The sequence below is a fragment of the Lissotriton helveticus genome, chromosome 10, assembly GCF_964261635.1.
Source record: "Lissotriton helveticus chromosome 10, aLisHel1.1, whole genome shotgun sequence".
NCBI classification, from domain to species: domain Eukaryota; kingdom Metazoa; phylum Chordata; class Amphibia; order Caudata; family Salamandridae; genus Lissotriton; species Lissotriton helveticus.
Window position 1 is genome coordinate 719,204,722 of NC_136071.1, and position 27,916 is coordinate 719,232,637.

At 48.3% G+C, this 27,916-nt stretch overlaps 1 protein-coding gene and 1 pseudogene across 2 annotated transcripts in view; both read left to right on the forward strand.

The window, feature by feature from the left end:
* Positions 1-4,009: 4,009 nt before the first annotated feature.
* LOC144784091 (uncharacterized) lies at positions 4,010-5,525 on the forward strand (annotated as a pseudogene).
* A 7,847-nt stretch (positions 5,526-13,372) lies between these two features.
* The window catches only part of DNAJB6 (DnaJ heat shock protein family (Hsp40) member B6), a 451,460-nt gene continuing 436,916 nt past the window's right edge, over positions 13,373-27,916 (forward strand). The window contains exon 1 of one of the 2 annotated variants that reach the window (XM_078663269.1): positions 13,373-13,398. The gene's annotated coding sequence lies outside the window, so the exon portion shown is untranslated. Of the gene's footprint in view, positions 13,399-13,847; positions 14,015-27,916 lie in introns of those variants that run through there. The other variant, XM_078663268.1, reaches the window with a different exon arrangement.

The window sequence follows — 27,916 nt, forward strand, 5'->3', positions numbered from 1 at the left end:
TGTCTAGAAGCCTCCTTGACGACATCCATACTCTTACTGAGGGGCATATTTTGGGTGCCCGAACGCGCTGGGAACCATCCTACACAGCGCATTGTGCATGCCGCCATTTTGCGGTTGGCGGCTGCACGGAATCTGCAGTTCGTGGATTCTCTCGTTTGCCATACCTAAAGGTGGATGGCTTCAACTAACGTGGGTGTTCTCCATCTTCTCTTCGAAATGCTGGGACTTCCCTAATGTAGTTTTAAAGCTATTTAAACAAACATTTGGCACACACAGTGAGTACAACTTGTGACTGCGCTTTCTTGGTCCACTACAGACTCACTGAGTACTGGTACTCCATGTCTCCGGTGGGGCATTATTTCATGCTTGTTTTCTTCTCTGAGTTGCCGGGTACATTAGTGAGTTACTCTACAAGGTCAGCTGTTTGGTATCTCTTCAAAGCTTGGTACTTACGAACTCCAAGGGGTGTCACAGGACTACTGTGACACTACCACCTTTAAAACGTCAACAGTCAACAAACATTAACCCTTTTCAGTACCTATGACTATGATATGCTTGGCTATATTTAGGCAGCATTCATTCATGTTTTGTTTTTTTGTACATTTCACTTTGGAATTATTTTTATTCACACTTATCTACCATGAGATGTTATGGTGTGTTTAACGGTCTTGGACTCCAGGTACTCACCTTCGGGGTTCATCGTTCTATTTACATGAATACATTGGTTGTTTTCACTATGTTTCTTCCCTATGTAGGGATGGCAATGGGTTCTAGCCCCATTAGCTCATACACACATTTTTTCTTACTTGCTTTGTGTTCAATACACTTTATATGTTTCCCTACACAGGAATGGGAATGGGTGCAAGCCCCATTTGCCCACATATTCTTGCATTCAGGGCTACACACGGTTCTCACTCTTACACAGGGCACCGTTCCATGGGTTTCAATCCCATTTACATTCATACAGGTACCCTTCCACAGGGCACCGTTGCTTGGGTTTACTCCCATTTACATTTACATGGCTACCCTCACTCAGGGTGCGTCTTATGGGTTTTTTACCCATTTCCACTCTGCACTACATTGTACCCCTACATGGGGGTTGTCCTTTCTCAGGCTTTCACACTATGTTTCATAGTCCCATTTACAATGCTCCTCACATTCTTGCATAGGAGAAGGGGCCGGTCATGGGTTTCATTCCTATTGGCTGATATTGTCTTTCTACATTCAGTTACTTTGCCGTTTTGTATAACGCAATATTACACTAATATCGTATTGTTATTGTCTAATTGAAAATGGGGGGAAGTAATAGTTATACTGTATGTATCTACTTTGCCTATTCTCTGTTTTTCCTTATGTCCAGTTTTCCTCGTGCTGTTATACATAATTCTCATCCTTGGCTTCTAGATTTACATTGCTTGTTGTTGTCTTATTTCTCCAGCCTTCCCTCATTCGTTTTTTCTTTCTATTTCTTCACTGTTCTGGAAGGGATCCTTTATTCCCACTTCTTTGTGTTTGTGTGTAGGCTGGTGTCCGGTTTGCGTCATGCCTTGTTCTTCCTTCCTTTCTTGCCTGCCTGGGCAGTGGGTATGTTTGGGGGTAGTTCTGGGTGTGCCTATGTCTCTCTGTTCTCTGGTTGTTTTCTTCGCATTATCTCTGCTTCCTTCAACTTCCTTACTCCTTCCCGGAGGCTATGCGTCTTTTCCTTTCGTGCATTTTATCTCTTCGCTTCTTTCACCTATCTTCTTGCTCTCTTCTGGTAGGTCACTTCTTTGCTTCCTTTTTGTATTCGTTGTTGAAGAGTTTGGGTCCTTCCCATTTGTGTACACTTGCTCTTTACCTCCCCCTTGCCTTCTTCCACCTGTCTCTTCGCTCTACTTTGCTTACTCTTTTCCTTGACATTGTTTCTGTTCCTCTGTTGTTCTTCCTAGTTGATTCTTCCTTGGTTCTCTCTCGCTATAGTTTATTCATACATTGGATTTGTGCTTCCGTTGGAAGGAAAGGGGATATGTGGTATCCTGCATATCTAAGGTTTAGTACTATTCTATTACAGTACCGGAGGCTTCAGATTATGCTTCTCATTCTTTACTGCAAACATCACAGCAGCCAATGAAAATGTGTATTTTCATTAAATAACAATAAACAACTACATTTCCCATCATGACATGTACATAGGTATGCCCCCATAGTCCATAAGAACCCCTTGCGAGCGGCCATCTTCCTCTTTCTTTGCTGCTCACAGCGAGATAAGTGCACTTGTTCCCTCTATCTGCTGTTTAGCATTTTTGTGGTTCCACTGCTTCTTATTAATAATGCTTAAGATTTGTTTATGCATAATTCATGGCTTAATTGTACCTGTCTATAACCACTCTGATTAGAATTGAGGGATTGTGCTTTAGCGGGCGAGCGCTTGCTTGCGAGTGCGTCGCTTTGGCCCGCTTTACTTATTTATTTATTTAATTGCATTCCTTGTGGCATAGAATCACGCAGTTTCAGCGTGTGGAGGTAGCGGTCGTTGACCGGGGGCAGAACGATACCTTACTTTCATGAGCCTCGGTTCCCGGTGGTTTTCCGACTCCCCTCACTCTCGCGCACTCCACGCGCAGGCGCAAGGGCTCCCCTCATCGCCCTGTGACGCTGTGTTGACCGGGTGGCTCTCGGCACACACGCGCTCCCCATCGCGCTAAATTGGGCTGGTTTTTGGGCGATTTTCAGTCGCATTTGGGCGGCGTGTGTTCCGCACGAAAATCCAAGCATTTCTAACGCATTTAGGGACGGTCTTCGGTCTGCCCTAGAGATCGTCTGGAGCAGGTAGTAAAATACAGGCCAGGAAAGAGTGAGCACACGCTATGTCGATTACTGAGTTGGCCAGGGTCTCTGACCCATCAGATTACAGCTTTGCTGAGGGGGTCTTAAGTGACTTAACTTTGTGTGCAGGTGGGCTGACCCCCCCCCCATTACCCTCCTGGTGGCTAAATAGGGGAATATTAGAACCCTGTTTCATCTGTGTTTCACATAAGTATTGAGGTTTCACGCCACCCCTGACAATGGCTGAGTGGGAGCAATACCCAGGGGAGTATGCTGAGGAGGAGACATATGAAGGACAGCAGGAGGCTGTTTTGGAGGACAATTTGGTTAATGCTTTGGACGCTTCGGTCCAGTCCTCAGTCAACAGGGCTATGGAGACCACGGTCCCACAAACTGTTCAACAGGCCCTAGCAGCAGCTCTACGCCCTAAAAGAAAACAGCTCGAGGGCTTCGCCAAGAGACACGGCTATGACAAGCCGCAGAAGAAGAAAGCAGAGGCATCTGCATCTGGTCAAGGCTCGTACGACACTGTTAAGTGGCCACATGCGCAAGCGCTTTCGGCGTTGCCTGCCAGTGAGGCAGCTGACCATTCATATTCAGAGGGCAAGGCTAAAGCCAAGCGTAAGACCCATGCCGACACGGATACCGATACTGACACCACGAACACGGACACCGACACGGACACATCAGAGGAGCCTCCTCCACCAAAAAAGGCGAAGACACCTCAGCCAACTGGGGCGACACCTGCCAATACCCCATTCACCTTCGACCCTTCTGATATCATGCACCCCAGATCCTCTGAATGGGTGCCTCCCACCGCAGTCTCAGCATATCTGCATGAGAACCTTAGGAAGAGTTTCCCAAGAGAGGTGCGCAATCGCCTAAAATCGGAGTGTCCACGGCCAGAACTCCCAGACAAGGTGGCGGAAACGCCAGAGATAGATGCTAGCCTCTTGACCTTTCTCCGCAAATTTTCTAAGGACCCTAAGCGCGGTCTTCACCGAGCATGGAGAGGATGCCAGGACAAAATGCTGGATGTGGTGGGCCCTTTGGCCAAGATTCTAGAGATGGCCTTAGCGGCCAAAGAATCCTCTACCCCAGTAGATCTGTATATATTGGCAGGATGGACCCAGAGGGCCATATGCCTCGTGACAACGCCAACTGCACCATATCTTCCGAGAGGCAAAAATCTCTCTTGATCAAGATGGATAGTAACCTGACCGAGTTGGCAGATGCGGAACCAGGACCCCTAGCGGCGGGTCAGCTCTTTGGCGACAAGTTCGTAAAAGACGTCTCTAAGTACGTCGGAACTTTCATGGCCTTGGATAAGGCGCAGACAGGGATCAAGAGAGCCCTTAGCCAGGGTGTTTTTAACAGGGCCGGACGAGGCAGGGGTCGCTCGTCAGGCCGTGGAGGTCCCCAAGGCTCCCAGAGAGGTGATTTTGGTCGGGGACGAAGCGACTACGACTCCACCAGAGGCGGGACTTTCTACCCCTCCCGCAGGAGGTTCAACAGGGGATGCTTCCAGTCGAATAACAACAGAGCGAACTTCAAATTTCAGCAAAACACAAGTGAGCGTTTCAGACCTTTCTCTTCTTCCGTTGGGGGGTCGTACTCAACACTGCCTTCGGCTGTGGCAGGACTTAACACAGGACGCCTGGGTGTTACAGACAGTGCAGGGTTTTCACTTAGAGTTTTATTCTCGTCCTGTTCAATCAGGTACGCCTGCAGATCTCAATTTTTCCCAACAAGATCGCAGTTTTATAGAGGCGGAGATCGTTGGTTTGCTGCAAAAACGAGCGATAGCACCAGTCATCCAAGGGCCTCGCAGCTTCTGCAGCAACATCTTTATTGTACAAAAGAAGGGAGGTGGAAACAGACTGGTTCTGAACCTCAAGGATTTCAATCAATTTCTAACGTACAATCACTTCAAGATGGAAGGCATCCATCTTTTAACGGACTTGCTACAGGAAGGGGACTGGATGGTCAGGTTGGACCTCAAAGACGCTTACCTCTCCTTTCCCATCTTCCCTCCGCATCGCAGGTGCCTACAGTTCAGGTGGAACGGCCAATGGTACGAATATTTGGCTCTGCCTTTCGGGCTCTCCTCAGCTCCTTGGTGTTTCACCAAGATAATGAAGCCGGTTGTGGCTCACCTACGGGAGAGGGGGATACGTCTCATAATTTATCTGGACGATATCCTGATACTGGCACAGAGTCAACAGGTTCTTCTGCAGCACCTCGCCCTTACGACAACGCTGCTTCAAACCTTAGGGTTTGTCATCAATCCAAAGAAATCAGTGATAGTTCCCACTCAAGTAATAGATTTCCTGGGTTTCACAATAGAGTCGATGTCGGCCCAGCTGTGCCTTCCAAAGGCGAAACTGAAGGATCTCAAGAAAGAAATCCGGAAGTTGCTGAGCAATCAGACAGTAACTCTCAGGGCAATTGCCAGAGTAGTAGGGATATTGGCCTCATCTGTCCAAGCGATATTCCCGGGCCCTCTTCACTACAGGGCCCTGCAAAGGCTAAAGATCAGACATCTTCAGAAGGGACTGTCCTATTCGGACATCATCCCTCTATCAGAGGAAGTACGAACCGAGCTACAATGGTGGCTAGGCCATGTAGACGCCTGGAACGGCAGAGCGATTTTCGGCTCCCAACCAGAAGTCATAATCGAGTCCGACGCCAGCCGGTGGGGCTGGGGGGCGCGCTGCTGAGACATCTCCACAGGCGGCAGATGGTCTCCACAGGAGCTTGCCTTGCATATAAATTGCTTGGAACTGCTCGCAGGGTCGTTCGCCGTGCGGACGTTATCCCAGAGGTAGACCTCTTGTTGTATCCTCCTTTGCATGGACAATGTGTCAGTAGTGAGGTACATCAACAAGTTGGGCGGCACGAGGTCGTCGCTTCTTGTGCAGATAGCCAAGGATTTTTGGCATTATTGCCTGACTAATCAAATATCGGTAGTGGCGGAATATCTTCCGGGCCAGTCCAATCAGGTGGTGGACTGGAACTCGAGGTACCTCAGAGACTACAGCGACTGGAAGCTGCTTCCAGAGGTCTTTCAGTGGATACAGAATATTTGGGGTCCATTCCAGACGGACCTCTTTGCCTCCAGACTAACATACCAACTCCCGCAGTTCTTCAGTTGGAGGCCGGACCCACTAGCGAAAGCGACCTATGCCTTTCTCCAGGATTGGTCGAAGGCAACCCAATATGCCTTTCCCCCCTTCATGTTGATCCCCAGAGTAATGTCGCAGGTGATCAGACAACGGGCGGAGATAGTCATGGTGACGCCATGGTGGACGTCCCAGTCGTGGTTCCCCAAGTTATTACAGTGGAGTTGCGATCTCCCCAGACTCCATCCGGAGTCGGAATTGCTATTGCTGGGCCCTCATCAGGAGCGACACCCACTGATAGTGGAAGGCAGGCTTCAGCTGATGGCTTGGAGGCTTTCAGGGAACAGTGGCAACTGCCAGGTGTTTCGAACAGGACTTCCGAATTTATCAGGCAGGCCTGGGCACCATCCACAAGAAAATGGTATTCCTCGGCCTGGAAAAACTGGGTGGATTGGTGCGTGGAACGACACTTGGATACCGTGGGGGCAGGGTTACCCCACGTGTTGAACTTTTTATCGGATAAAGCAGTGGAAGGATTGGCTTATAGATCGGTGAACAATTTCCGGTCCGCCATTTCAGCGGGGCATGCCCAGATAGACGGGAAACCGGTAGGCATGCACCCAGTGGTGTGCAAGTTGCTTAAGGGTATTCGGGTGGCCAACCCACCGAAACCCAAGTATACAGGTTTGTGGGATGTTTCATTAGTCCTCGCATTGTTTAACGGATGGCCTGTCAACACGCTCTTAACCCCTTCCATGCTCATGACGAGCTCAGCTCGTCATGCAGTACACTGCTCGTGTGCTCATGACAAGCTGAGCTCGTCATGAACAATGGGATTTAAGGGAGTTCAGCACCAAGGGAGAATCGCTGTAGCATTGAAGGTGTTAAATAGGAAACAATTATCGGCCAAATTGGCCATGCTACTTTGCCTTTCAGCATGCAGACGTTCGTCGGACGTGCGAGCTCTCGACGTTACAGGTAGAGTATTTACTCCGGAAGGAGTTTCCTTTACCATTACAGGACACACCAAAACAATGTCACGTCATATTAGTTATAATGCATTTCATGATAATGAGTAATTATGTGTGGTACAATGTTTGAAGACATATGAGGAATGCACAAAGGCCTACAGGCCTCAGGGCTGTTCACAATTGTTGATTGCATTGCAAAAACCTTTTAAAGCGGTGGCGGCCGCCACCATCGCCAGATGGCTTCGTTATATTATGAAAGAAGCTGGCATTGACATCACCATATTCGGTGCTCATTCTGTAAGAGGCGCTATGGCGTCAAAATCATTTATGTTGGGTTCCAGCATTCAGGACATTATGTGCAGCGCAGATTGGTCCTCAGAGTCCACTTTTAAGACGTACTATTATAAGCCGGTGGGGGATATTACCTCTGTTGTTTTCAATGAGCGTTAAACTAGCATATTCTGAAGCCTCCGGTCCTGTAATAGAATCAAAAATTAGCTAGCATTCGCGCCAAGAATTTTCAATTCTATTAAGGACACTGAGGCGAGGATTATCCCACCCGGCTTGGTTATGTGTAACAGCTTGCCCACCCAGTTGTTTTCGGTGGTTACGGTTTCATCTCCTTTGTTTCAGGATCAGACAAGAAATCTGACTAAACGCAGAAGACTGCCAGGATATTCAACCTGAGGACGTTCTTTCTTCCATGTTGGAGGAGTTATGATGTTATTCAAGTTATTTTGGACTTGTTCGCTACAAAAAAAGAGGAAGATGGCCGCACGCAAGGGGTTCTTATGGACTATGGGGGCGTGCCTATGTACATGTCATGATGGGAAATGTAGTTGTTTATTGTTATTTAATGAAAATACGCATTTTCATTGGCTGCTGTGATGTTTGCAGTAAAGAATGAGAAGCATAATCCTCGCCTCCGTGTCCTTAATAGAATTGAAAATTCTTGGCGCGAATGTGTAGTATGCGCTCTAGTCTATGAGCGTGAACGCGATGACGCGTCACGCTATAGACGAGAGCGTGAGGCGCGCGCAGGCGCAGAAGCGAGTTTGGTGAAGGCGCGAAGGGAGAGAACGGCAGTTGGCGACCGGAGCGATTGTTGGTTAGACGCTCGGCGCCCTAATGCTCGATTTGCTTGATAACTAATGCAAATAAAGAAGTTATCATTTACAGAGTCTCAGTGTGTAGTGTGGGGGCAAAGGAGAAACATTACAGTGGCGACGAGGCTGGGACCACGAACACCAGGGAGCACAGTGGTCAGGAGCAGGGACTCTACAACAGCCCCACACCAACCAGAGGGACAAATAGCAACAAGGACGAGCAGAGGCCGTGGCAGTAGCGAAACAGCACTAATATAAGTTACAATACAGCTCCAACAACCAGGTCAGTGCTGGGATAAGGAACGAAGAGTACAGCTAGCACCCTGGCAGCCAAAGGCATCACCCCCAAGACAGAGGAGGGGGCACAAACTGACAACCCCACGCAGGCCATAAGGGACAACACCCCAGGTAGTCCCAGAGGGCAAGGTGACACGGCAGGGAGTGCAGGAGCATCCGGTGTACCCATTCAACAAGGTGCCCAGGTGGTAGACCCCAGAGGTGAGGCCAGGATGGCGAATCAAGCGTCGGCCCTGATGGCCCCCGTCCCATTCCTGCCTAGACCGGGAGAACCACAGTTAAAATGGGAAGATTGGAAGGAATACTTTCAAAATTACATTGAGGCACTTGAAGATGAAAATGAGGGGGCATTCACCCCGGAAAGGAAGAAGAGACTGTTACTCCACAACCTGGGCCCGGAAGGGGTGAGAGTGTTCAAGAACCTGGTGCCCAAGGAGAGGGGAGCGACTGAAACAGATGTCTTTAAAAACGCACTAGATGACTTGGACAGCCATTACCGTCCAGCAGTTTGTGTCTCCATAGACAGGTATAATTTCCAACAGAGGAGGCAGGAGACTGGTGAATCGATTGATGATTATGTGGCAGCACTCCGGCGCCTGGCCATCACGTGCCAGTATGGTGCTCTTCAAGAGGAGTATATCAAAGACCAGATTGTCATGCATACCACCTGCAGGGCTGTCCAGGACAAACTTTGGGCGCAGAGCGAGACATCACTTAAAGAAGTTGTTGCTATGGTCAAAAAGGCTGAAATGTCAAAACGCGGCGCTGATGCAGCCAAACGAGAGGGCGCACCGAGACAGATGATTAACAAGATAGACGAGGCGCCCCAGCCCAGCAAACCTAGAGGGATGTATGGAGACCAGAGGAAGGATTCGAGATGGACAGGGAAACAGACGGTCCGCCCCGGCTCAGACAACAAGTTTGCATGTTACAGATGTGGCAGCACGGCACATTCGGCACAGGATAAACGATGTCCCGCGTTCCGCGCCAGATGCTCGTTTTGTGGCCTGGTTGGCCACTTTGAAAAGGTATGCCGCAAGAAGGGGAAGAAATCCACGGTCAAGTGCGTCGATGCGGCCACAGCAGACGTCAGCGAGGAGGACGACCTGGAAGATGGAGATTTGGTGCTAGGCATCGAGGACCAGGTGCTAGAAGTGGCGGGGAAGCGAAGAGATAAGCCTCGCACGGACATGCTGATAGGGGGAGTGAAGGTACATGTGGCCGTCGATTCAGGATCCCCTTGGACTATCGTGCAAAGATCCATTTGGGAAGAAGACTTCGTGCCAGTAGTGGGGCCAGACCTATGGCCGCCGGACATCAAACCAATCTCGTATACCGAGAATGCCATTCCACTGGTGGGGTGCCGAGACTTTGCATTTGAATTCAGAGGGAGGTCAGCCACGTGCACCCTGTATGTGGCAGAGAGAGGTCCTTCAGTGCTGGGGTGGAGAGACGCAGGAGATCTAGGAATCATACTCAACCCAGGTGGAAAAGAGCAGATTCTCTTGACGGACGAGTGGCCCCTCACGAGAGATGAAGACTGGAAATCTGCATACCCCAAAGTTTTCGATGGCTCAGTCGGAAAACTGGACAAGTTCGTCCACAGAATGGTCCTCAAGGAGGGTGCAGTACCAGTGGTGCACAAAGTCAGAAACATACCCATATCCACTAGCGGAGCGGTACAACAAGAACTTCGGAGGCTGGAAGAGCAAGGCATCATAGAACCGGTGGACAGTGCGGAGTGGCTATCCCCCTTGGTGGTGGTCAAGAAACCCAATGGACAGGTTCGTCTCTGCGTTGACCTCCGCGAACTCAACAAAAATCTCATAGTAGAGAGATTTCCCCTGCCCAGGATCGAGGAGATGTTCGCCAAGACGAAAGGTGTAACCCACTTCTCCACCATAGATCTCACATCTGCATACTATCAGATTGAGCTGCATCCGTCGAGTAGGAAGTACACAGCCTTCATTACACCCTTTGGGTGCTACCAGTTCCGGAGGATGCCCTTTGGCCTGGCATCCGCAGCGGCGGTATTCCAGAAGCTGATGCATCGGCTGTTCAAGGACATTTCGGGGGTACAGTACTTTCAGGATGACATCCTGGTGATGGGCTCTTCTAAAGGAGATCACGACAGCAAGCTGCATAGAGTTCTGGGAGTACTGCAAAACAGGGGGCTAACAGCGGAATTGAGCAAATGCAAGATTGGGACCCACACAGTGACATACTTGGGTCATGAGATTGGCACGCTTGGAATTTCACCCAAGGAACAGAATGTGAAGGCCATAAGAGATGCCAAGGCTCCCAGCACCAAGGAGGAAGTGCGGTCATTCCTTGGAATGGCCGAGTATTATAGCAAGTTTGTGAGGCACTTCGCCACCAGGACATATAGAATGAGGCAACTCATCAGAGACAAGACAAAGTTTGAGTGGGACTCAGAAGCGCAATTGGAATTTGATACGATAAAAGACTGCATCAGCCATGCTGTTCCACTGCAAGGGTATGTCCCCATGGGCAAGACCGTGGTGACTACAGATGCCAGTGATAAGGGCTTAGGAGCGGTGTTGGCGCAAGTGAGAGAGGATGGAGCTACTGAAACAATCAGCTTTGCTTCACGAGCGTTGTCCCCGACGGAGCAAAGGTACAGCGTCATTGAAAAAGAGATGCTGGCAGTCACCTGGGCCTTAGGCAAGTTCCGGCAGTTTGTGTGGGGCACAAGATTCAAGCTTCAAACCGATCATAAACCCTTGATCAAAGTCTTGACGTCCTCGGGTCATGAGACAGCGACCCCGAGAATAGCAAAGATGACTCTGAAGCTGCTCGATTACACCTATGATGTGGAGTACCTACCAGGAACGCAGAACAGGGTCGCGGATTATCTCAGCAGAGCTGCGGCGATGGAAGTGGCGCCGGTGGATGCCCTGGATAAGGAAGAGATGGTGGCCAGCATGGAGGACCATGAGAAGTCGATAAGTATCCAGGAATGGGCGGCAGCCTATGATCAGGACGTGGAAAAGGTAGAGTTAAAGAGACATCTGACGTCGGGCTGGCCTGACAAAAGGAGGCTCACCGATGGAGTACGGACGTTTTATGAAATGAGAGAAGAGCTGTCCCTGAGTGACTCGGGAGTGTTCATCTACAGAGGTGAGAGGGTCGTGCCTCCAGATTCAATAATACCCAGATTATTAACTCTACTTCACGAGGGGCACCTGGGTATCGTGAAGACCAAGGCACGTGTCAAGCAAATGTATTGGTGGCCAGGCATGGATGTCCACATAGAAAGGCAAGTAAGAGAATGCGGCCAGTGCCAAGGAGCGGATAAAGTACTGAGACCACTCCGACCCGCCTTAGGGAAGTTTGACACGCCACAGGGCCCCTGGGAGAACGTGGCCATCGACATATTAGGACCTGTACTGGACAGCAAAGGTGTGAACAAGTATTTATGTGTGGTAATAGACAAGTATTCTAAATGGCCTGAAGTGGACATTCAAGAATCCATGGATACGGACACGATTCTGAAATTCCTGACGACGGTGTTCTTAAGAGAAGGTATTCCCAAAAACATCCTCAGTGACAATGGCCCGCAGTTTGTCTCGGACAAATGGATCAGGTTCATGAAGAGGAATGGGATTGAGTCTAAACACACGGCAGTATATCATCCAGCATGCAATGGTCAAGTGGAGCGGTTCAACCGCGTGCTAATGGGCTCCATACAGGCGGCCATCACGCAGGGAAAGGACTGGGAGACCGAAGTGATGAGTATGCTGTGGGCCTACAGGATCACCCCCACGGCTGTGGGGTACAGTCCATTTCAAGTGCTGAGAGGACGGCATCCGTTCACCCGGGACAATGTAGTGTGGAGGGAGAAGACCATCACTAGCAAATGGTCCCCAGCGGTGGTTCAGCACAACTTGGAAAAGGCCCAAAAGATCTATGCTGCACACTATGACAGACGTCGCAATGTGAAAGAGGCAGAGCTGGAAGAAGGAGAGTGGGTCAGGGTTAAACTCCCTACCCTACAAAAGAAAGGTGAAAGCAAGTATAGCCAGCCGTTACAGGTCAAGGAGGTGCGAGGCAGGGCAGCACTCCTCAGCGACGGCAGGGTGTGGTCACAAGACCGCATGGCCAGAGTAAACAAGATAGTTGTGTGGCCCAAAATGGAGGAGATAGAGACACAAGTGGATTCCCGTGAAACCAGGCCTCGACCAGAGCAAAGTGATGAAGTCCTGCCCGATGGAACAGGAGAGGACAGTGAGACGGAAAACCCAATCACAGGGTTTACAGCCAGAGATGGTGCACTGACCGAGGTAACACTAAGCGGAGATCAGAGAGACGGTGCGAGATCAGGAGGAGAAAGAGAAGTGGAAGAGAACATGCCGGTAAGACACACCCGTAGTGGCAGGGCGGTCACTGTGCCCTCACGATATAGAGACTTTGAAATGAGTGGACACTAGTCATAGACATCCAGACATGAGTGCCCTCCAGAGACTATTGGGGACCATGGACACTCAGTGAGAGTTGGGAAAAAGGTTATTTTGTTTATTGTTGAAAAGGGGAGATATGTAGTATGCGCTCTAGTCTATGAGCGTGAACGCGATGACGCGTCACGCTATAGACGAGAGCGTGAGGCGCGCGCAGGCGCAGAAGCGAGTTTGGTGAAGGCGCGAAGGGAGAGAACGGCAGTTGGCGACCGGAGCGATTGTTGGTTAGACGCTCGGCGCCCTAATGCTCGATTTGCTTGATAACTAATGCAAATAAAGAAGTTATCATTTACAGAGTCTCAGTGTGTAGTGTGGGGGCAAAGGAGAAACATTACAGAATGCTAGCTAATTTTTGATTCTCCTCCTGCTCAGCCAGTTCCTGTGCTCTGTGCCCAATAGAATGTTGGAGTCTGGATGAGCCTCGGAATGTTGGGACACAGAGGTGATGTGACAGTTGGACATGGGCTGAGCAACTGACATGCTGCTCCTGGTGGGGCTCTGATTTACAACTTAACTGTTTGATGTGCTGGACTTTACTTGTTACCTGCTTGACTAAATCTTACTGAATTACAACCTCCTGTGTGGACCTTCATCACTACAGAGTGGTACGAAAAAATTGGTATGATTTCCCCTGCAACACCATTTTAGGACCCTACGTTTAAAACTACGATCCTATTTAAATATATTGTAATGTTGCTTTCTAGAAAAGTGAAAATCATTGAAAAACAGGATTACGTATATGATCGTGGTTTGCCCGGTGGGCATGTAAGAAATATGAACCTTTGATGCACGTATAGCAGCTTCACGTTTTTCCAAGAGGTGGCTGAAAAAATATGGATACCAGGAATGTTAAACACTAAAAAATATCAGGATTGGCTACAGTGTACAGACATATAAAAAGATACAAATACGTAATTCAAATAAGGCGCCCCGGGTGACTGCTCGAGCATCAGGCATTGAGTGATATACCGGTTGGGCGGGTAGTACACGTTTATTGTGCGCTTTCGAGAAATTTCCAGAGGCGGCAGTAGACGCTCGAGCTGCAGAGCGGCTGCCGGAAGTGACGCATCGTTATTGCAGGCTTGCCAGAAAACGTCTGTTTCCTGTCGGGCGCTCTGGAGACGGGAGAGGGCAACGACCGGGAAGCGGAGTCGAGGGAGAGCAGGCGAGCGGCTTGCAGCGGACGAGGCAGCGGCGAGAAGACCCCATCCCAGCCGAGGAGACCGCCGGGCAAGGTGCGAACCACCGGAGAGCGGACTTGTTTCCAACGGCCGCTTTTCTCAGTGTAGAGCGTTTTCTGTCCTTTGGGGTGTCTTCTGCGGTGAGAGGAGGCATTGGGGATTGGAATCCAAGATTTTACGAGGGTGCACGAGCGACGGGTTGTAAGACTGGTCGGTGAGGAATCTTGATGCCCTGATTGAGCAGTTACTATTTTTCGGATTCCTCCCAGCCTTAAGATGTGGTCGTTGTCGGGGGGCTGTTACATCTCTGCTGAAATTTCAGGCCCAAAATACAACACTGTCAGTTGGATTTTACTCTATTTAATACATTCAAAACCTCATGGTACCTTGTTTCATTGTACCCTTCCCATGTAGTTGTATTGCACGCTTGACTTCAACGGGATGTGTGTCTCTGCGCTGGCTTGGCAGTTTATTTTTGGACTCACCGATGTCATTATGCACACTATTGTACTGTTTGTTTTAAAAGGGCAGTGGGCCTTTATGCTGCAAACCCTTTCTTCACATTGAACAGCAATCGGCTTGTCTTTCCTCTTGGCCTATTCACCTATTGTTAGCGTTAAGGGAACGATGTATCTTAAATTGATTTAAGGTATGTAATTAGATCATCTAGTTTAATGCGACCACTAAATACAATTTTCAACCTCTTGTCCAGTGTACGTCGTTGTTCTTAACTGTTTTAACCACACGTTTGTTGTGTTGGTGGTATTATTTAATAGACTGATGTTACTGTGACAAACTAGAGGTATATTGTTATGCGCAAATTGGGTTTTGTATTGTAGATTGTCCAGTGATGCGTGTAGTCCTGTCAGAGAACCCGAGCTGTAGTATCACAGTTTGTAGAGCTGTCGAAGTACTGCTTCGGCCACGACTTTACCGTTGCTATGCCACTCTAACCAGAGGATCCTCTATTGTTCACCTCACTGGCCAAAGTATGTGGTTGTGAGTTGACACCCGCTGATGTACAACGCTGCAAGTACTGTCAGTGTGCAGGTCGAAAGGCCGTTTGGCACTAGGAAGAGATCACAGACTACATTTAACAAAACGGGTTCAAGCTGTTTCATTTGTTGTGCCTTACATGCCACTGCCGTACAGTTGGCGAGCGTTTCTGGCGGAACCAATTGCGTTCACTAAGCTGTTAGAGCTGTCACAACTTTTTTACTAGTCTAGCCACAATGTTGCCAGTTGGGCTCAATTGGCCAGCAGTGCACTAGTTTGTGTTACACTAACTTGTTGACTCTTTGATTGGCGCTAAAGTCGGTCTCCCCTACATAATCTATTGGGCATGACGAAACTCAATTGCCAAAGAACAAAAAGAAATCTACTTCGTGCCTCGTCTGTAATGGGGGACCTAGTTGAAGTATCACATTACAAACCTATAGTCCTTTTCCAGGACTCCCATCTTCAGGTTAGGCATCATTACACCTATTTCAATCTTGAAGCTAGAGTTAAACAGAAATATCTAAGATTTTGTTTCCTTTATATCCCACTGAATGGCCTTGGGTCAACCATGATCTGCTATCTAAATCTTGTAGATGTTGTGACTTTAAGCACAATACTTAGGAACACATTTTATCTGAAGCCTTATTCATCATTCCCCGAGTACTGTACAACAAAGGCCCCTCGTTGTTTAGACCTTTAGCCTCCTCAAATATTCCAGGTAGGCTTCTCAGATCATCCTCAGCACCCCGGCAGAATGGCCCCAAGATTTTAAGGTCTCGATAGGGAGGTCTTTAAGTGGCCTACATGGCCCCCAAACTTTGGAACACTTTACCATTTTAGTTACGCCAATTGAACCATGAACTCTCATCCGTAAGGCCTTGAAAACCTAGCTGTTAAGAACTAGTTCCCCATTCCTTGTGATTTGGCGAAAGCGATGTTGGTTCGAGTTCTGGGAGGCCTTCAGATAGCCTATGCTTTATAAGAACTTCAGAATATGAAGTTACAAGATATACGCAGCAAGTACCATGCGTCTGTCTTCATAATGTTACTTTCTCACACAGTAAGAGAAGCAATCGAGTCCTGTTGTAACTTGCAAACAAATTGTTGCATTGGAAAACCAATTACATTTTTGGATCTTGTGTATGACAGATTGCAAATAGTTGTTTAGTCTCCTTGCACTTGGCGTGCTGCTTGAAATTTGAAATGCACTCGCACAACAGCAGGGAGTATGCAACTACATTCTCTAAACTACTTGTAAAGTACTAAATCTTATTTATTATAAACCTAATTTTCCTATCACTTGGTTATCGTAGTGTCCATGGCAAATAATTGGCAGAACTATTATGAATTATTATACACCTGTTTTACTCATAATCTTTTGCCATTAATGTTTTATCTGTAAGTCTGTCGTGCCTACACACCATTCTGAAAGGAATGTTGGTACTTGCTTTATGACCGGCTTTTGCCAATGTTTTTTTCTTTGTAAGAAATTTTAAATGTACATAATAAACTACTACTGCTCAAGTAGTTATTTTACCACCACTCCACCCCCCTACCCCCCAATTGGCCCGATGCACTTGTTGAGACCAGTTTGCAAAAGCTAAATGTTAAAACACGAATACTCTTTGTGATTGATCTTTTTATAGTGTTCTCTGCTTTGTTCATACACGAAAAAATGTCAGCACAACAGACGTTTCCACTTTTGTTAATTGTAAGCATAGGATTGGCCAACAAGCACCGCCCACTCCCCCCCCACCCCCCCCCACAGGCATAATGATGTTTATAAGGGTGGCATTCTGCCTATGATGTGCCCTTGGGTGTAAATGCAGCACACTTTTGCCTCCTGCATTTAGTTGCAAGAACTGACTGCTATGCGCCACAGTGATATGGATAAGACTAAGAGTGAATGGCAAAGATGCAGTGTAATGAGCATAGAAAAAGATGTCCACAGCAGAGACTTCTATAGGAGAGGGCTTAAAGAAGAGAAATGCTTGAGGCCCAAAACGCTTACAGAAGGAGGATTGAAGCAAAGAAATGGGAGAAATGACTACAGTGAGCTGCCAGATTATAATATATAGATTGTGACGGGGGTAGGGGCGGCAGTCCATGAGGTACCCACACTTGTGGGCTTTACTTCCTCCCCATCACTTAGTTGACTCATCCAAAGAACTCCTTTGTACCTTGTTCAACTGTTATCAACCATATCTGTGTAGGAATCATTCTTACATTGACACCCCACCCCCGTTATTTTTTCTGCCATCCCATACTTGCTGCCCTTTGGAGTTATTCCTTATTCCCAGCTGCTTCCTAGTGCCCTGCCATTGCCCTACGATCTCCCCACCAGTCTATCTTATATAACCATTCAGACATACATTCTCAGACTTTATATGCAGTTATCAATCTGACTTTTCCAGGGGCAAGCTGGATCATTCTGCCAGAAACCTTATTCAGACAGACAATTTGGACTCATAACGTTCTGCATTTTACTGATATCACTGTGATCTTCTCTGATTCAAGTGCACTGCCATTCCTGTTGATAACCATTACAACTCTTTTTTTTTTTTTTTAAACTCTTTATTCGTGACTGTGACAGTTATTTCAAGTTACATGTATACAAGTTACATTGCATCAGTCTTTTCCGTTTTCTTTAACTTAACTTAGGCATATTATAGCCGTGTCCGAGTGTTCATTACGTCTTACATTTTTGCCAGATGTGGTTTCATCACATCAGTAAAAAGTAGCAATCAAATTGCAGTATCGCCTGCCCATAAACTGTCCCTCAAACCCTTCCCTCCTCCCACCCTGTCTTCCGGCTATTCCTTTGTACACATTCCTTAGGTGGGATACATTTGCGTTCAGTGTTTCTTAGTGGGTAATACAATCATCAGGCCTGGTTAATTAATACAACCTGTCTAAGTATCTACTTGTGCGGGGAGTCCATGGGTCTGGCATACAACAGACTGGATATCACTGTGACAGCTCTAGGTCCACATTCTCCAGCTCCAATAGCATTTGGTTCCATTCCTGCGCAACAGGAAATTTACGAAGGCCCTTCTCTTCCTCCCTACGCAGCGCCGCAGCTTCTGCTTTGCCCCATTTCAACATATCTGACCGCCACATTTCTACATTTGGGGATCTGGGTGATTTCCACCTCATAGTGAGAACTCGAAGTGCCAACAAGAGGGCTAAGTCCAGAAATTTCAGTTGCGCCTTACAGGTCTTAGTTCTCTTCCTATGGCCTATCAGGCAGGGTAGCGCCCCTTCGGGGATCTGCTGGGCTGTTACTGAGTGTAGTGTATGCCTGATCGTCCCCCAGTAGTTGCGTATTCTCGGGCATGACCATAACATGTGGAGAATGTTTGCCTCGTCCTCCTGACATCTAGGGCAGTTGTGGGGGGTGGCAGGGAATATCCTGTGGAGCCTTTGGGGGGTGAGATACGCCCTATGTAGGATCATGGCTTGTATACATTTGAATTTAACATTTCTGGACACCCTCCTATGATGACCCAGGATAATCTTCCATTCCCCATCTGTTATGGCCTCCCCTGTATCTGTAGCCCAAATCTCCTTAAGGGCAGTAAGGGGCAGAGCTGCATGTTCCTTAATGCCCACATAGAGCCAGCGTACTAGGTGTCCACCTGTTCCCATATAGTGGAGGAGATGAACCAGCTCGTGCTGGACTGGTGCGTTGTGGGGCCCAGGTGCGCCTCACATAGGTCACCGAGGCGTGTAGAAGGTACAGTCGTTGTGGGGCACCTGTGTATTGTGCGAAAGAGGCATGATTCAGTAAAATGTCGTCCCCAAACAGGTCTCCTACTCTGTCCACCCCGGCCGCCGTCCAGGGCTGCAATCTGCTTCGTGACAAATTCCCTTGTGGTGTTGGGAGTCCTAGAAGGGGAATGTTGTCCGCGTAGGGGGTGGTCCCTGCCGTGTACAACAGTGCTTTCCGCCAACATTTCAGAGCTACGCGTAGGAGGGGGTGGCAGTCTCTGGGGATCTTGGCAGCAGGTAGTAAAAGGGAGTGGAGCTCTCCGCGTGCCACTCCGGCTGCTGTGTAAGCAATCTCATGTAGGTTCCTACCCGCCACCCAGCGTGTCAACCATTGGAGTTGGCTTGCGTAGTAGTAGCTACGCAGGTCTGGCACTCCCAGACCCCCTTGTCTGGTATTCAGTTGTAGTTTCTTGAGGCTGATACGCCGTCTTCCTGACCCCCCATACGAGATTGATGAGTAGCGTGTTCAACATGGTAAAAATTTGTTGTGGGAGTAGCACCGGCAGGTTTACGAAATAGTACAAGATCCTGGGGAGCAGGACCATCTTTGAGATCGCCACCCGGCCCATCACAGAGAGGGGCAGGGATGTCCAAAATTTCACGCTACCTCGAAGGCCATTAATTGCTCTCCGCACATTGCCCTCAATCTGGTCTTCGGGACTCCGATATACGTTGATACCAAGATATTTGAACGTGGTGGGCGCTACCTGGATCTCATAGGGCCCAAACCGTACATGGGTAGGCTGCTGTCCATCCCGGAAAAAGAAGCCCAGGGATTTACTTGGGTTTATGGCCAGGCCAGAGATTGTCTCAAAACTTTCAAAGATGGTCGCTAGTCGGGAATGATCTCCTTGTAAATTACGGAGGAACACCAGTATATCGTCGGCATATATGGAGAGCAAGTTATGGGTATCCCCAACTGGTATGCCTGTCTCCGCTGCCCAATGTCGGAGTGCATCCGCTAGGGGTTCTAATGTAAGTACGAACAGCAATGGCGATAGCGGGCATCCCTGTCGGGTGCCCCTGTGAACGTTATAGCTGTCCGAGGTGTGTCCGCCAGTTCGTGCTCTAGCCACTGGGTTCGTATATAACAGCCGAATCTATTTTATCAGGGCATCCGGGAAGCCGAATCGGCCTAGAACTTCAAACATAAAGTCCCATGACAGGGAATCAAATGCCTGTCGGAGATCCAGGGCTATGCAGCCCGCGTGCGGCAGTTCTTGTGGGGTGGTTGACATTAGGGCGTGCAGCCGTCGCGTATTTTGAGGTGCTTCTCTCTGGGAGGAAGCCACATTGGTCAGTGTGGATCAGGCCAGGTAGATGGGCTTGTATTCGTAAGGCAATAGCTTTGCTGAGTATTTTATATTCCGAGGAAAGCATGGAGAGGGGTCTATAGTTGGTCACGTCAAGGGTGTCTCTACCGGATTTCGGAATAGATATCACCAAGGCCTGCATGGTCGTGACCGGCAAATGGCCGACCTCAAAAGCAGTTTTGTAAATTCGTTCTAAGATAGGTACCAGGGTCTCGAAGTAGGTTTGGTAGAACTCCCCCCGGTAGCCCATCTATGCCCGGAGTCTTACCCCGATTAAGTGTGTGGATAGCTACTTTTGTTTCCTGTTGCGTTATGGGTCCGGCTAGGGCCGTTTGAATGTCGTTGGTCAGGGTCGGAAATGTCAAGTCTCCTAGGAAATCTAACATATCATCTCTAGTATCTGCAGGGGGAGGAGCATAGAGTCCCTCCAGATGGGTCTTGAACACAGTGTTGATCTCTAGTTGTGTATGCACCTGTCTGCCTGTTCCATCCCGGATGCTCATGATTACCGGGACCTCAGGGGTGTCTCGGATCAGACGGGCTAGCAGTGCCCCGGATCTATCCGCCTCCGCCTGCTGTCGTCTCAGATAGTCCCCATAGTCTATGACCCGTAAGGTTTCTAGGGTTTCTGCATGCTCTACGTTACACAATTGCAAGTCACCCCTGCGCTCTGGGTCATTCCCTGCCTCAGTCTCAAGCTTTTTCAAGCGGTCCTCCACGTCACATAGTTTGCCATGCATTTCCTGTCTGGATCCCACCAGTCTGCCTATCGCAGCGCCCCTGAGCACAGCCTTCATTGCGTCCCATACCACCAGGTCCGAGGACGTAGAGTCCCAGTTTTCCTGGAAGTAATTGGCCAACGTGTCAGCAAGGTGTGCGCGGAACACGCCATCTTCAAGTAGGGAGGGGTTGAGTCTCCAGGTGGGGACCGGTGAGGGTATCCTACCCCAGTGTAGATCTAGTGTTTGCGGCCTATGGTCCGAAAAGGTTTTGGCGAGAGAGGCTGAGGACGTACATTTTGTCAGTAAGGAGTCGGTGCAGAGGAATCTATCTAGCCAGGTATGTAGGTTATGCAATGGGGAATAGTACGAATATTCTTTGTGTGCCGGGTGTAACGTACGCCATACATCTCTCATGCCCCATCCCTGAATCCATGTCCGAAACGTGTCAGACAGTTTATGTACTCCTGTCGCCTGGAGGGGGGGGTGTGACCTGTCCAGGTCCACATCTAGTATCATGTTCCAGTCACCCCCCAGGATCCAGGGGATATCTATCCAGTCTGCCAGGGCCCGGCTGACGGTTGTAAGAAATCTGTCTTGCTCAAAGTTCGGGACGTAGATGCTACCGAAGACCACCATTGTACCATCTAGTGTGCCCTTTACTAGTATGTAGCGTCCCTGTTCATCCACCCTCCTCCATTTCTACGAAAGGGGTACCGTATCTCACCCATATCGTGGCCCCCCTGGAGAAGGCAGAGTACGTAGTGGAAAAGATGGTTCCTCTCCATTTTTTCCGTAACGTGTGCGCTTCGGACTGCGTTAGGTGGGACTCCTGCAGGAATACTATGTGAGCATGCTGGCGTAGCAAGAAGGCATGTACCCTGTGCCACTACTGTACCGCTCCCAATCCCTGCACATTCCAAGTAACCAGCCTATATTTCCCTTTCTCTTCAGCCATATCCCGATACAGGTATCACAGTAAATAACATTTCACAGTGCAACATGTACATTATCGGTGCTAGCCCGGAGACGGTTCCCTCCCTTCCCCAAACACAAACTTTGGAAGCGCAGCTTCGGAACTCTGCTGTGCCGAACATGAAACTGTAGTACATAACCAAACAATCAACGTTGCATATGCTTCTGGGGGGTTGGCTAGGCTTAGGCCGTGTCCAAAGGGCCATACTTGTCTGCGCTGTCGGCTCAACAGCGCCGCCGGGAGGGATAGCATATAATCGCCAATTAGTGTTAGCTGCGGTTTTTGGGGGGGGGGGGGGCCCATGTGTCCCAGTTATACAGCGTAATGTACCTGAGTAGCACTTGAGCGTGGGATGCGTAAGACCCGCCTGGCAAAGACGATGAGAAAGCCCAACCCGGCCACTACCAGGGTCAACATATCACTGCAGACTCACATTCATGTATCCCATTCGTGGATCCCCTCCTCCCGCCAAGACGTAGCTGTACATATCGAGTATACTGAAGGAAAAGGATACCAATGCGACCTGAAGTTCCAGGTCCCTTCCGTGTTAGAAATTACTCCTGGTGGTTGTCCAAAAGTTCATCTGCCGCTCTAGGTGTTACCGTCGGGAATAACACCACACTGTTGTGCTGTCCTCGGTGTCCGTATGTATGGCTCCACGGTCTTCTCTGAACGAGCCCACCAGTACGACAGCATCTTCCTGTCCTTGCTTTTGTTGATGGAGAGTAGGTTTGCGCCGTTTCGGTTCTGTGCCCCCCGCATCTGATCCGTCCTCTGCATGACCCGATCCGGCTCTGGATCCGCCGGCCGGCGAGCTCTGGGTTGGGTCCGGGCTTTCTCCAATATCCATCACCTCCAGCCACTCCTCCACGTCCGTGGGGCTTTCAAAGAAGTGTGTTTTATTGTCATGAATTACCTTGAGGCGCGCAGGGAATAACAGGGCGTAGCGGAGTTTGGCTATCTGCAGTCTCTTTTTCACCTCGTAGTAAGATGACCTCTGTTTCTGCACCTGGTTGGTATAATCCGGGTATAGTGAGATACGCCTATTTTCTTACTCTATGATGGATTTCAACCGGGCCTGTCTAAGCAATGCGTCCCTATCACGGTAGTTAAGAATCTTCACAATCAGTGGCCGTGGTGGCTGTCCCGGTCTCGGTTGACCAGTGGGGATCCTGTGTGCTCTCTCTACACAGAAGAACGGTGACAGTCCCTCTGCAGCTACGTGATCTCGGGACAATTGTTCCATGAATTCCGTCGCGTGGGGCCCTTCGCTGCGTTCCGGAAGGCCAATGACGCGTAAGTTATTGCGGCGATTGCGGCCTTCTGCATCCTCCACACGTTCCATGAGAGTTTTCACCTGGCGTTGGATTTGTTGGATGGAATCGGAGTGTTCCGCCACCGTCGGGGCAAGGTCCGCTAGCGTCGCCCCTTGGTCTTTGACTTTGTCCACCAGTTTACCATGGTCTGCTTTAAGCAGTGAGAGATTGGTGGTGAGGGTGCCCATTTGCATCTCCATCGCGGCTCTAGAGTCCCTGATTTCCTTGAGTATTAGGTCCAGCTTGTCCCCTTGGTGGTCTTCCGGGAGGGTAGAGTTCAGTGTTAAAGATGCGGGGCCACCCAGACCCGCCTCCGGGGTAGGTCCAGCAGATGTCCCTTCCCTGCCATCCGTGGCTCTTGCACCCTTCCGCACCATGTCGGCCACTCAGAGGCCCTTACAGTGACCGGGGTCACGTCGCAGGATAGACACTCTTCACCACCCGTGCTTATTCCACTCAGTCTCTCAATCCAACCCTGCAGTCCCTCCAGGTCTCGGTGAGCAACCGAGTTTGCAACAGGGCACTACGTAGGGCACCGGCGTTTGGAACGTCGCAGGCCGCTCCCGCCTTCGGTCACTCGAAAGGGGGTATCAGGGGTCAGTCCGTGGGGCAGACACTCGCTTCCGCTCACTCCCGGGGTGGGCAGCCCCGCACTCTCAGTCCAGGGCAACAACAGCGACTCTCCCGGTTCCTCCACTCGTCCCCCGGGCCCGTATCCTCATCTTCACTGGGCCCATCCGGATCCTCACCCCTCCAGAGTAGCGCAGTCCCAGGCCGAGTGTTTCCCCTCGCACACCACCTCTCACCTCACATAGGGCACTGCCAGAGGTTCTCCCCACTCCTCCGGCCCTGTTCCAGGTCGTCGGCACGCACAGGAACCCTCCTCCGTGACTCTCCAGTATCAGCAATGGCGGCAGGGGGTGGGGGAGGGGAGGGAGGTTCAGGGCAGCCCCGATCTCCCCCGGCAGGCAGCGGTCCAAGTCCCGGGCACCGCCCGCACTCGAGGCCCCGGCTCTCAACGTGGGACCAGGCCGCAGGTGCCTCAGCGTGATTTGTCGGACAGCCGCAGGTCCTGGAGTCTCCAAACCTCCGTCGAGTCGAGCTGGGAACTTTATTATCAGGATCCCACCAGTTATGGCACAGATCGGCCCCCTACACGGCATGCAGGATGTGGATTCCTTCCGGCGGCACCGGAGCTCTAACAGCCTCCGTCCGCCATGATGGCTTGCTAGCCCATAACCATTCAAACTCCTTGCACACAATCCTTGTATTTCTTTTTAACAGCAAAGATGACCTTTTAATAAAATAATTAGTGGAAACTCTCCGGAGACTGTTATTACTAATGAACATACATCTCACACTTATTCCTGTGGTAAATCCTTCTTGCCCACCATACTGTACAAAATATATAATCTCTTGGCAAATAATCCCCTCCAACTGTATGCATATTAAGTATCCACAACCACCACGCACTACCAGATAACCCAAATTCTTTTTATTTGTCTCATGGATCTCCTGCTATCTTTAATCTCTTCCTGGTACTCTGCTACTTTAACCTCATTCACCACCACACCCTGAATTACTTAATTCCCTTATTTAAAACCAACTGTCCCCCAGGTCTTTTCTCTCTTCTTTCCTCTGTCGCAAATTATCAAACATTCACCTCTTCCCACATGGGTGATTACACGTCTATCCAGACTGTTTCTAATCTCTGGCATCTGCTCTCTCTCAAGTTTGCCGTCATTAGCCACTTAAAAAAGTAAATAAAATTAAAGGCTAAATCCTAACCGCCTTTGTACTTATGATTTGCTTTTCTTTTAAATATCTTTGGAAATTTTATATATTTTTTAAGGCTCTCCGGCACCTGTGTCCTAACAACAATAATGTATCCGTGAATCCAATTTGGGAAGAGCACGTCTCTGAGTATAATCAAATATCGATCAGTCTAAAGTGGTAACTAAAATGTTCTTTGTTTATTCCTCATTAGAAAAACATGACAGCAAACACGCTTAGTTCCTTTCTGCTACAGAACTTCTACGGGGCAAGAGAATGTGCATTTTTTTCACACCTTGTAAAACGACTAGTTTTGTGATTCCATATCAATTCATGGATACAGTCACTTGGTAATGAAGCAGCATGTGTATCAATTCCAGCGTGATGTCTTGTCACACAAAAGCGCAAGTGAAAATGATTTGTTATACCTGTTGGGAAAAATATGCACTTCCTCCTGCCCTGAAGAAGTTCCCTAGTGAAAGGAACTGACAAGTTTGCTGTCATGTTTTTCCAATCAAAAATAACCTTTTAATGAGCACTTTGCACTTCTTGTTATTTGATTGTATTTGACGTGCGCTCTTCCTCAATGGGATTGAAGGATTGTTCTTGCAGTGGTTTGGTGGGGTACTCATGGTAGCTGGGTACCGGGAGAAGGAGCACCCTATCTTGGGACTGGTATAAGGGGCTAATCTGGTGTGTGTTGAATTTTCCCCCTATTTGTGCTTACAAACAGCTGTCTTTACTCTAACATGTATCCTTTCCAGTGCTTCTTACTTGCTTTTAACTCAAGTTAGATCTCAGTCACTATAACTGTAGCTTTACACTTTATGAAGTTATTACTGGTGGTTGTTCTATTTAACCACCTTAACCTCTTGGCTAAATTGGACACAATTGCATATTGTATCCTACTTAACATTTTCATTGTGGCACAGCCCTTGAATGGTTCCTCTTACATTCATGACTCGGGCTGTTTACATGGCGCCGATCTATAAGTCTTTTGGTGGGAGTCTGAGAAGTCTTAATTCTTGGCCCCCCACTAACTACTTTTAATTTATACCTCTTTCTGGGCAGAACGCTCATCCTTTGGTTTCAACCTCTGCAGATGACTCTAGTTTTTCTCCTCTGATTAATTGGATCCACTTTCAAATCCTGAACCTTCTATTAGTTACTGGATGGCTCTGTGGTCACCCTTGTTCAGTTTATACAAAAGTAAAATGTTTCCTTTCACTCGATATCCCCCCCCCCCCCCACTTCCGGTCTGCTAGAAGCACAAATTCTTAAAGAAAGCCACAGAAGTGCACCCGTGGTATATGTCCTTTCATTAGGGCAGATTTAAGGCTTTCGTGATTTCACAAGAATTTACAGAAGTAGGTCAGGAAATCGTACTCCTAGAAAATATTTGAACTGCATTTTAGCACGAGCAACTATGTGTAGATTTGCTCACACAAAATCTGTTGAGTGGTAATACGTTCAGTTTCCCACCACCTACTGTTCTTCCCCAGTTCTGGAAGAAGTTGTACTTCTGCCCTTGTCATTTAGTAAATTTCCAATGTTTTTCTGTATGGGAAAATATTAGAGACGAGCTGATGAAAATCCATAAAACATGCAAGTTAGTAGGTTTGCACAGACTCGAGAGACCATTCTAACCATGGGAACAATTGCTGACCGCTATCTCCAGCCCCAGTATGTAGATCTTCGGAAAGGGGGCAAAATAAGGGACTTTCTAGTATTTAAACCGTACTATGGTATGAGCTCTCCAAATCAGGAAAGGCTATTAGAGCTCTCATATAATGAAATTGCTGCCATAATTTGGCACCGCACTACATGGCACCAAAGGGACAAGTGCATTTTGTTGGTGGGCAATTAGTTTTATGAAGTACCTTGTCCCATGGAAGTAGATATTGTATTAAATTCCACATCCCTGCACACTATTTCGCAGCATCAGGAAAATCTGGACCTACTATCCGTTCCATACAAGGTAAAACATTATAATGCAGACCTCTATAACCAAGTTAAATAAATGCTGAAGCCTACTTATTGTCATTCACAATATATTCCTGCCCCGGAACATGATTATCAGCTTTGCAATATATAAAGTCGTCCAATGTTCATGTTCTCCCTCTTTTCAAAACCCTGTGCACAGTCTAGGTTTTAATCATGCCACATATTTAGCACACTACACTGTAATACCCTTCCTGTAGATCTCAGGCCCATGTACTACAGAGGGATCCTCAATGGTAAGATACCAGAACGTTGAAGCAAGTATATATTCCGATAGAAGTATAGTGTTCCGAATATAGATACAGAAGTATCGCCCCATTGGTGTCAATAAATGAAACTCTACACCCTATGCTGCAGTGTTTATGTAATCTATATTTATGACACACTGTCAGACAAGAACATGTCAGCAATATTCCGAGATGTAGCTGCCCCCCAAATGTGCCCATAAAGCTGCTGCTAGCTGCTATCGGGGAACCCAATAACCCTTTCCCACCATCTTTCCAGTTGGGGTAAATATGTATAATGACCATAATGTTAATGCTCTCCTCCCTTATATTGTCTCTGTCTCCCCTATAAGCATCTTACATTTTTCACTTGCCAGCCACCCGGACTGTTTAACCAACTTATGTACTGTGACTTATGTGAAGCATTTAATTTCTGTATGATTTGGCTCTGGCTTGATCAAATTCACCATTCGTGCAAATCCAAAGGAGAAAAGTAGAATTGGGCCACAGGAGGTTTTGGAGAGAAGTCAAGTGGGTTAATGTGAAGATAGGCCATGAGTCGGACCATATTCAGAACGTAATTTTGTCAAGAACAAAGGTACTAACCGTATCAAATAAATTTATAAGTGGCAAACATAGACTTAAATAAAAACTATGGCTCTTTTTTTTCTCCAATGTCCAGCCGGACAGGGAAATATTTATTTTCAAAATTTAACAAGGATTCACGAATATATGAGACACGACATAGATCAAAAACTGGGCACAAGCCTGTACCAAGTAAGGGAAGAAAAACAATACAGGGAAAAATGAGGGAAAGATAAGAACAAGTTTAACAGGCAAAGGAAGTGGAGCAAAAGGCGGCTT